Source organism: Rhinichthys klamathensis, unplaced genomic scaffold, assembly GCF_029890125.1.
Source record: "Rhinichthys klamathensis goyatoka isolate OS25496 unplaced genomic scaffold, OSU_Roscu_1.1 h1tg000046l_1, whole genome shotgun sequence".
Lineage (NCBI taxonomy): Eukaryota > Metazoa > Chordata > Actinopteri > Cypriniformes > Leuciscidae > Rhinichthys > Rhinichthys klamathensis.
Window position 1 is genome coordinate 2,980,555 of NW_026606593.1, and position 11,508 is coordinate 2,992,062.

The following is an 11,508-nucleotide window of genomic DNA, read 5'->3' on the forward strand; positions in this document are numbered from 1 at the left end:
AAAAGACCCCCGAATTCGCCATTATAGCAGATTTTACTCCTTCAGCGACAGTACACATGTCCCTGAGCTTTTTACTGTGAATTCGCCGTCGAACAAGCCTTTCAGCCTGAGCGAGCTTCTCTTCAGCAGACTTCGCCTGCACGTCGATTGTCTCCTGACGCCGTCTCACCTGTGGCTATCCGGCGACATCCTATATCCTTTATATTATTGTGATTTGTTTCAGAATGCCTCGTTCATCCTGCGCCACGTGCGGAGGCCGTCTGCACGAGGCAGACCAACACGAGAGCTGCATTTCCTGCTTGGGTGTCGACCACGCGGAGAATGCACTCTCTGCCGGCGGATGTGCGGCCTGCGACTGCATGCCTATCTCCGTGCTGCGCAATCGGCTAGCTCTCTCTCGAGACGGCGATGCCGCTTCAACCACGCTTTCCATTCCGAGGAAGAAGAAGCGTCGCAGCCAACGGCAACCGGAGGGTATGGAGATTTGTGAACGCACGCCGGCCGCGTCCCCGCGTGCTTCACTTTCTCCGACTCAAACGCCATCACCGGTCCTGTTCACAGGAGACCAACGCCCCCCCCCACACGTGGCGGGCCTCGTCTCCTTCGGCGGATCTCTCGAGCGCGACGACAGCATATCCATCGCCGCTTCTGAGGACGAATGGCCGGGCTCTCTCGACCCCGTCACCGCTTCTCAATCCGTGGCCAGTGGATTAGCGACCAGGACGAACTCCGACGCCGAAATGCTTCGGATCCTGACGAAGGCCGTCGCGGACCTCGAGCTAGAGTGGGCCTCGCCCGAGGAGCCGCCTCGTAGTCGACTGGATGGATGGTTTCTGGAGGGGCGCCAGCAGGCCCCGCGTCACAAACCGGCGCCATTTTTCCCCGAGGTCCACGAGGAGCTAACCAAGGCCTGGCGCGCTCCTTACTCAGCACGTGTGGGTTCTGCAGTTTCCGCGACGCTCTCCTCCGTGGATGGCGCAGCGGAAAAGGGTTATGAGTCTTTGCCGCCCCTCGAAGAGGCCGTGGCAGCTCATCTTTGCCCGAGCACTGCAGCTAGCTGGCGAGCTAGAGCCGCTCATCCCAACAAACCCTGCCGAAACACCTCAGCCCTCGCTGGACGCGCGTACTCCGCCTCCGGTCAGGCTGCATCGGCCCTGCACACGATGGCCGTGTTGCAGGTCTACCAGGCCAAACTCCTCCGGTCCATGGACGAGTCTGGCCCGGACCCGGAGACCTTTCGAGACCTGAGGAGTGCTACAGACTTAGCGCTGCGTGCTACTAAGGCTACAGCACAGGCCATCGGAAGAAACATGGCGAGCTTGGTCGTGCTCGAGCGCCATCTTTGGCTTAACCTCACTGAGATCAAGGACGCCGACAGAACGAGGTTTCTCGACGCCCCGGTGTCCAGCTCCGGTCTCTTCGGCCCGGCGGTGAAAGGATTCTCGGAGAGGTACACAGAGGCACAGAAAGCGTCCCAGGCCATGCGACACTTCTTGCCGAAACGGTCGAGCTCCGCGACCAGCAAGCCCAAGCCGCCGCCTTCGCCTCATCCAGCCAAGCCGGTGAAACAGGCCTCTCAGCCCCGCCCTGCGGCTGATAGCCAACGCCAGCTAAGGCCCGCGAAGCGCTACCCGCTCCCCAGGCGTCAAGGCCCTCGACCCAGCGCCGCGGCCGACCAGGTGCCTCCGAAGTCGTCCTAGCACGGAGAGGAAAGAGAGAGGGCTCGTGTCTCGCGCTAGCCGGACCACCCTCGAAAAAGCTGGCAAAACTTCCCACAGCTCCCTGTTCAGTTCAGGCGGCTGGGGATTTTATTATTGTAAACAGGCCCGCAGCAGTGAGCGCGTCTTTGCAAACAAACGCCGTTTTCACGGCGACCCAAATAAAGCACAAAAAGAGTATGTTTCACAATCACATCACACGGGTTCACGGTCCCCCTTCACTAGGCGGCCCCCGCCCTGTTGTAAGACTGAAATCCCCCCGGACAAAGGCCGGTATAATCAGTCAAACACTCAGTATGTGCACAAATCACAGTGTAAGGGTATCAGGTCCCCCTTTGTTAGGCGGTCCCCCCCATTCAGTGTGTCAAGCCCTAGCCACACGGGTGATGGCCTGGCAAGCCATCCCCGGTGTGTCGAGTTGGGTCATAAACACTATAAAGCAAGGCTACTCGCTCCAATTCGCTCGCAGGCCCCCGAAATTCCAGGCGGTTATCGAGACATCGGTGAGAAGCGGCGTGGGTCACGTGCTTCGCACCGAAGTTCAGAATTTATTAGCAAAAGGAGCGATAGAGTCAGTCCCTCCCGCGCTAATGTATTCGGGGTTTTACAGCCGCTATTTTCTAATTCCAAAGAAAGACGGCGGGCTCAGACCCATACTAGATCTGAGACGTTTGAACAGGGCTCTCATGAGACGGCCGTTCAGAATGTTAACACTCAAACAAATTCTCGCGCAAGTTCGCCCGGGGGATTGGTTTGTTTCAATGGATCTGAAAGATGCATACTTTCATATTCAGATCGACCCTCGTCACAGGCCATTCTTGAGATTCGCCTTCGAGGGGAGGGCATATCAATACACCGTTCTGCCGTTCGGTCTGTGTCTGGCACCCCGTACATTCACGAAATGTATGGATGCAGCGCTTTCCCCGCTAAAAAGCCAGGGTGTGCGTGTGCTGAATTATCTCGACGACTGGCTGGTGCTAGCGCAGTCGAGAGACGAACTAATAGTTCACAGGGATTTGATTCTCGGCCATTTAAAATGCCTGGGTCTCACAATCAATGTTGCCAAAAGCGAACTGAACCCCAGCCAGACTGTGGTCTTTCTGGGAACGGTTTTAGACTCGGTGACAATGAAAGCGCGGCTCACTCAGGAGCGTGCGCTCTCTGTGCAGACACTGGCAGCCGCATTCAGGGCGCGCGAGCACGCGCCTCTGAAGAGGTTTCAGAAACTGCTTGGTCTAATGGCAGCCGCATCATCAGTACTCCACATGGGATTACTGCGCATGCGCCCGCTGCAGCACTGGCTGAAACGCCGTGTGCCAACCCATGCATGGCAGTCAGGCAGCCTGCGCATTATGGTGAATCACGGGTGTTTAAGAGCACTGATTCCCTGGCGGGCTCAGGACTGGTACCACAAGGGGGTGACCATGGGGGTAGTTTCCAGGAGGAAGGTGGTTTTTACAGACGCATCCAACCTGGGTTGGGGAGCGCTGCACGAGGGCAAGCCTGCCTCCGGCCTCTGGTCGAGCACGGAGCAGAGCTTACATATCAACTGTCTGGAAGTGAAAGCAGTTGGTTTGGCCCTGAAAGCATTTCTGTTAAACCTCAGGGGTCACCATGTCCTGGTCCGTACGGACAACATGTCAGTGGTGGCCTACATAAATCGCCAGGGTGGCATCAGGTCGGGCAACCTGTATGCTATGGCGAGGGACCTCCTCCTATGGGCACAGGCCAACCTGAGCTCCCTGAGAGCAGCGCACATCCCGGGCGTCCAAAATCTGGGCGCGGATATGCTCTCACGGGGCAACACTCCCCTAAGCGAGTGGTCTCTGAACCCTCAGACGGTCAGTCTGATATGGGAGAGATTCGGCGAGGCCGAAATCGACCTTTTCGCCTCGAGAGCCAACACCCACTGCAGGGTGTTTTTCTCGAAGAACAGGGACGCGCTGGCCCATCCCTGGCCCAACCGCCCTCTTTATGCTTTCCCCCCCATCTCGATGGTCCCATAAGTCATCGAACGGGTCAGGGAGAGCGGATGCCCAGTCCTTCTGGTGGCTCCTCTCTGGAAATCCAGACCATGGTTTCCGGAGCTGGTTCAGCTGTCAGACACGGTCCCCTGGCCCGTTCCAATGAGGAGGGACCTCCTCACACAGGCCAAAGGGACGATATGGCACCCCCGACCCGATTTATGGGCCCTCCATGTGTGGCCCCTAAACGGGTACCCGGGGGCCTTCCTGACAAGGTCTTAGGCACTATCTCTGAAGCAAGGGCCCCGTCTACTAGGCGTCTGTATGCTTTGAAGTGGTCGGGTTTTTCCAGCTGGTGCTCGAAAAATCGAGTTGACCCAGAGTCATGTGAGGTATCGGTGGTACTCTCCTTCCTGCAGGAGCTACTGGACGCGGGCCGCACCCCGTCCACGCTCAAAGTTTATGTGGCAGCCATCGCAGCGCATCATGCGTTGGTGGCTGGTCAATCACTGGGAAGAAATGACCTGGTAGTAAGATTTCTGAAGGGCGCTAGGAGAATTAACCCCTCCAGGCCCCCATCAGTACCTCCCTGGGACCTCTCCACGGTCCTCAGGGCCCTGAAGGGGCCGCCTTTTGAACCGCTCCGGTCGGTGGGTCTAAAACCACTCTCGCTCAAGACTGCTCTCCTGTTGGCATTGGCATCTATCAAGCGAGTGGGAGATCTGCAGGCCCTTTCTGTGAGTCCGGCATGTTTGGAGTTTGGAGCGGATGACTCCAGAGTCATTCTCAAACCCAGGCATGGTTACGTACCCAAGGTGCTCTCAACGCCGTTTAGAGCGCAAGTTATCACGCTATTAGCCCTTCCCCCTTCTGCCGAGGATGGGGAGGTTAATCTTCTCTGCCCTGTCAGGGCGCTGAGAGTCTATCTGGAGCGTTCTGCGTCTTTTAGACAGTCAGAACAGCTGTTTGTCTGCTTTGGTGGCCGATCTAAGGGTGGTCCAGTTACCAAACAAAGACTGTCTAGATGGATAGTGGATGCCATTTCTATGGCTTATACTTCAGTGGGTCAGGTTTGCCCTATAGGTGTCAGGGCCCATTCGACTAGAGGCATGGCCTCGTCATGGGCTTGGTCATCTGGGTTTCCCATTCAAGATATTTGTGAGGCGGCCGGCTGGTCCTCGCCTTCCACATTTATGAAGTTCTATAATATGGAGGTGCCTTCCCTGCAGGCGAAGGTTCTTTCAGTATGATTAAGACTCGATGCTGTCTGGTCTTGTCTACAAAAAATTACTGTGCATAATCACATACATACATATATAAAACCCGCTTAGGCTGGTTATGAATTGTACTAATAATCCTGACAGTGTCGGGGTTTGTTAGTATATTCTGTTGGTTGTTACTGACTCTTATATATTATTCAGGCCTGACAGTGTCTGGTCTGTTATATATATATATTCTTATATTGGGTTCTGGCTTGTTCTGTTAGCTCAGGGGGCCTGAGTTGCAGTGCAACCAGTTACTAAGGGTGCGGCGTTTTACAGGGCGTCCCCACTGCGTATAGCTACGCAATACGAAGTGACCGTTCGAAAGGGAACTACTCGGTTACTATCGTAACCTCAGTTCCCTGAGAGAGGGAACGAGTATTGCGTAGCCGGCCGCACTTAGTAACGGGTGAAGTTGTCGCTTCAGTCGTATAAACCTGCTATAATGGCGAATTCGGGGGTCTTTTATAGGCTAAACCACACCCCCTTGACGGGCTCTGACGTTGAGCTAGCTCATTGGCTGTATGTCAGAGTCGCCCGCGCCATTGGTTGTGCAGTTGCGGCAGCACAGCCTATGAGCGTGCCAGACGCTCAGTGTGCTAGCTGTGCAGCTGCAAATGCGTTTTACATATAGGTTTCAGTAAATCGAGGAAAAGGAGTTTGCCCACTGCGTATAGCTACGGAATTCTCGTTCCCTCTCTCAGGGAACTGAGGTTACGATAGTAACCGAGTAGATATCTTCCTCATCTTCCTTATATGTTCAAGCACTTCAAGAACTGTAAATTCTGTGAAAAAGTAAAAAAAAAAAGTATCGGTACTGTGATATAGATTTTTTTTATGTACGAAATTTCAATCAGCATTACTGGAAATGTGATTCAGTAACAGGCTTTCGAACCCACTGTACATCCTAATGGACAGACACATTTGAAAAAATCCTGATTTAAAACTTGCAATTCTACAATCGATTTTTAACTTTAATTAATAAGTTCAATCTTTCTATTTTACATACAAACTATGAAATACTGGAAAAAAAATGTAAAAAAATGTAAATAAAACCATAGAAAATGTTGCTTGCTTCTGAGATAGGAACATAGGTAGAGCCCTAAGATTTCCGTGATGCGTAAAACGCGGACGGAATCACGGAATTTACACATGAAAACGGAATTCTCTTACACGCGGAATGGGTTCCTACGCAGTTTGGAAAAGTATGGAATTTGATTTGAGTAATTTCCAGGTCTGGAAATGTATGGAAAAAAAAGAAAGCAGAGTATGGAAAATATTTGCATTTCCAGACTATTGACTCTATTTAGTTTTCCATAACAGAAAATTAAGAATTTAATGAAAATAAATTTATCATACAAGAAGTGTTTTCATGACAGCTGTTTAGTGATTGTCAAAAATGACTGAATGAATTCAAGGTGCACTTTTTCATTATGCAAAAATGCAGGTTATAAGTGTTTTCGGTTTCTTCTCATGATATTCTTAGCATTCTTACAGAGCCACTAAAAGGATCTTTGCAAAATAAAACATGCAGACTTTCGTGTGCGCATGAGAAACCATTAAACTTAGCATAGACAATGGACACTATGCCACCTATTGCACCATTAGAACATTTCACTGTCTGGTTTCTTGGCCGCCATAGAGTATGTGTTAAAGCAGACCTAAGGCTTTGAAATAGGATAATGTACTGTCCTAATGAAATTTTGACCACATTTTTTTTTTAAGCACCAGTGTTTTTATAGACCGTTGAACTTGGCAAATAGGACAATGCACACAGCCATATTGTGCCATCAGCCCATTTCGTGTCATGTTTTTTTTGCCGCCACAAAGGATGCATTAAATTGGACATTAGGCCTTGATATTAGAGGTACTACCCCAAGGAAAGCCAAATTTTGAGCAAATAGGCCCAGATTTCTATTAATTCATGTGCATATTTCCTCTCTTTTTCTTCATAGATTAGGTTAGTATATAAAACTAGAAATTGTAATGTGTAATTGTAAATTGTAAGCATGGAAAAAAATTCCCGTGCGCATGTAAATAGTTTCTCGAGGGCACGATAAAGTTTCTTGTGTGCATGCAAAAGTCTGTATATATACACTACTGTGCAAAAGTCTTAGGCACTTTAGTATTTTCACCCCCAAAAAAGAGTTTTAAGCTAGCTATTTATATATTTTGCTGTAGTGTGTCAGCTTACATTTCCAAACATTCATTTTGCCATTAATGGTAATATTCCAGTGAGATTTTTTTGTTTGCACAAGGAGTGACAAGAGCCGGTATGATCTGATCTCTCCATAATCAAGCCTGTATATGATTACATGAAGAAACAGAAAAAACTGAGAAAGACTAAATCCAGAAGAACTGCAGCAATGTCTCCAAGATGTTTGAACCCTTCCTGCAAAGCTACAGTACTGAGAGACGTTTTAGACACTTATGTAAAAATGCTGTAAAGTGAGTAAGCTTTCCAAAATAATGTCATAAATAGATTTTATAAAATCAATTAGATTCTATAAACTGAATCAAAACAATATTTGGTGTGACCACGCTTTGCGTTTAAAACAGCTGTTGTCCAGGTAGACTTGCACATAGCTTTTCAGGAAGATTTCTTCAAGAGTCTTCGAGACGTTGCCGCGGTTCTTCTGGATTTAGTCGTTTTTTCTGTTTCTCCATGTAATCCCAGATGGACTCGATTATGGTGAGATCAGATCTCCGTGTGGAGCATACTGGCTGTTGTCAGCCTCCTTATGCATATAAAAATCTCACTGGATTATTATAATGGCAAAATAAATGTTTGGAAATGTAAATGGATATGTCCTACTTGACACTACACCAAAAGATATAAATAACTGTCTTAAAAACGTTTTTTTGGGGGTGAAAATACTAATTTTGCTTTGGAGATCTCCTACAACAAACGCTTTCATTTTCTCATAATATACATTGTACATCACCACATTTTTCAATGATTCTCAAACGAATTGTCCGATGATTCAGTCTCTTTAAATCCCTCCTTTCCGCTGCCTGCTCTGCTCTGATTGGCCCGGGCGGCCCAGTCTTTTGTGATTGGTCGACCGCTTACAGCGCTTGTTGGAAGCTAAACACCCATTACCATAACTGAAGTTCAGCTCCGGAGGCTTCCTCAGTCTTTAGCGATTGTATACACTGTGAAGAAAGTAACTATGACGTCGATTTTATTATATCAATCCGAGCGCGAGTCCGATAATGAAACATTGGAAGAACTAGTTATTCAACCTGAATAGAAATAAAAGCATGAACAAGCATCTCCAGCTCTTCTTTAGAAACCACAGATCTAATCTTAGCGATGTTCCTGAGATGGAAAAAACAGGAACGAACCACAGATTTAACATGACTGCTAAAACTCATAGATTTATCAAAAATGACACCCAAATTTCGCACAACATTACCGTCCGAGGGATTGTGGGATTGTCTATAAAAAAATCCCCATGTTGCAGTTCTGATGCGGTGGTGACACGTTCATGTAACCAGAGGGTGGCGATGCATCACTGGTAACACGGACTATCGTAGCAAGCCTCGTCTCCATCATGGCCGGCTCATCGCAGGAGTTTGTACCCCTGGTTACATCTTTCAAGTTTCCACCATGGCTCCTCCCCCCTGCAACCCTGCCCTGAAACTGCATGCTGACTGTGATCTGGGTTTACATCTGGCTTCTCCTGCTCCTGGCTTTCCCCTGGCTCCTCCCACTCTCCACTCCCCCATGGACTAATTCATTAGACTTGGTTTTGTCTTGCCCTTTTTCTGTTCCTCAACCTCCTCCAGAACCCCCTCCCTCCCTTCTCTTTTGGACCTTGTACGGCACGAGGACGCGCCTTTCCAGAGGGGGGTATACTGTCAGGAGTATGATTTGTTTGTTCCTGTCTTAACCTTCTTTTTAGTCTGTGTTAGTTTCATTTAGTTATCCTGCTATCAATTAATTAGCCTATTAGTCATCATTTAGTTTAGTATTTATAGTGTATAAATAGTATAGTATTAATCTATGTTTCCTGAGTTCAATGACCTGTCTTAATGGCGTCTTAATTGTCTCCCTGTTGCGCTCGGCTCATCCAGAACTGATGAAGGACACGACGACAACGCAATCCTGAAGTGTCAACTAGTCTCTCACCTGTGAAGGCTTCCTTCCCTTACCTTTACCTCAGTACAGATAAAACTATGGAATTAGTTTTGTCAAAATAATTATTTGTCAAAATAATTCCACTTCACATGGAAGCGGTAAAAAAAAATCTGTATTATTTTCACAGTTTTCATAGATTCGCATTTAAGTTTAGATGATAACTTTTTTTCAAAAATGTTCAATGCTTGCACATGGAACCTATTTCAAGGTTAGCGTTCTCAAGCCACTAGGCACTGTTGTTGTGCGAATGAGCAGGCCGGAGTGCGTTAAGGGTTTTCTGTTAGAACGGTGTTGTGTAAGCGGCCCCTACGTTAATAACTAATTATCTTTGCAACGGAAGTGAATCAGTCAAAACAAAATTTAGCTGGACAATAACTTAAAGCTGCTGTAAAGCCAAAACAATCTCTGTTACTTTAATTTCCTATTATCACTGTAAAGCTGCTTTGAAACAATCTATATTGTTAAAAGCGCTATATAAATGAAGGTGACTTGACTTGACTTAATGTTGTGTTTGGTGCGTGTTGCTACCTGTCTCTCTGTATTCCCCTGAGTAATTTGGATTAAAATACTATTCTCTTTGTCAATTCGTCTTCGTGAGTATTCTTGGGCACCGTACCGTGACACAAGCTTTAGCTTCAGCGGATAACCGATCGATCTATGCGTTGCCAGCTGCATGCCCTGAGAAGTTATAACAGACAGGTTCTTCCCATACATCACTGGTCTTGTGATCAAAACTGACAAAAAGTTGTTTATATACATTTAGAGACAAGTTCGTTAAACTCAAAATAAATAGAAAGCTCCAAATATTCATCAAGGTTAATTAATTTAAACTAATTTGTATCATATGATTTTCCCCTACTCAATACAATTACTTTTAAACATTAGGGTTTGCAGTGAAGAAAAGTTAAAAGAAAAATTAACACAATAAATGACAGCAAAAGACATTTGAGGCAAATTTACATTGATTGTCAGTCAAGGTCAGATTGATTTCAGATCAAAGTCACTAAATACAGATAAAGTAGCCTATTTAGTATTTCAGGTGTAATTTCATGACTACTGTACATACCCACCAAATAAGAACGTAAGATGGATAATTAGGAAGAAAAGCCTTAGGAGATCCATCATTAAAGATTATTAAAGAAAAATTAATGATTAGTCTTGTAACATTACATTCTAGTTGGCATATTAGACCTTTGGTCTTTTTCTGCTTTAGTTTTGCTTCTTTCAGCAAATAACTACATCAATCCACATGATCTCTTCACTGAAAGTCACTCCAACTTTCTACCAACAAAATACAAAATCTATTTACCTAAGCACATTTACTTAAAAGAGAAAACTACCCGACAGTCAAACATTATAAGTCAGCTTCAACACACCTGTGGTTATTGGGTTGTTAAGTTGTAAATTGTAATAATCATTATCCCGTACCTTTGCCTTACTGAACCTGAATAACAATATGACACACACATACTGATTCCTAATATGTTTTTAATGTGGCACCACAGAACCACTATAGTGGCTTTAGTTTATTTTGTTGTGATAGGTTGGCGTTGGCACATTTACATAGCATAATTCTACCTATGCTTGGAACGAAATCTTACCATACTGAATATTATATAGGCATACTGTAGTCTTATATATACTCTATTTAGCCTTTCCATGCCTTGCTTAGTGAGACACAAAACTTGAGGCCTTGGCCTTGGCCATCAAATACTTACAGTATTTTCATTGTTGGTCAAGAAATATGCAAATTGGCCAATTATTGTCTAAAATGTAAGCTGCTCAATAGTAATTACTTGTTTAGGACTAATGTATAAAAGCTACGTAACATGAAAGTAATATGCTATTCAGGATATAGTCATGGACTTCAGCCACTGATAATAAGAGTCAGCAAGAAGTAACAGATTTTGCCCCTTATCTTTCTAACTTTCAGCCAGTCATCTTTATTTCCTGAAACATTCCCTGTTTCATTTATTTATTATACTATATACTTTTGTATAGACATGTTAGAGAACAGTAGTATATTTCATATGGTTGCAGTGCAGTATTTTAAAAAAAATACATTGCATTCATTTCAGCATGGAATTACTTTCTGTTATGTATTCAATGTTAAATATTTATGGGTCTTTGTTATAGTCAAGGACTGTACATTTACTTTGCAATCAGAAATGAGATTGATGTCTGGGATGTTAGAAGATTAGGTGAACATTAAACGTTTGGCTGTGCCGTTTTCTTACACTGTAATAAATAAGTAGAATCATCTTGGTTGTACAAATTCATTTCAACTTAAATTATGTTAAACGGGCTTAAAAAGTAACCTGAATTGTGTAATTAGTTTACTTTTCTCAAGTAACTAAAGTAACGCATTACTTTTAAATTTTCAACAAAAAATCTGAGTTACTTTTTCACATAACACAAGT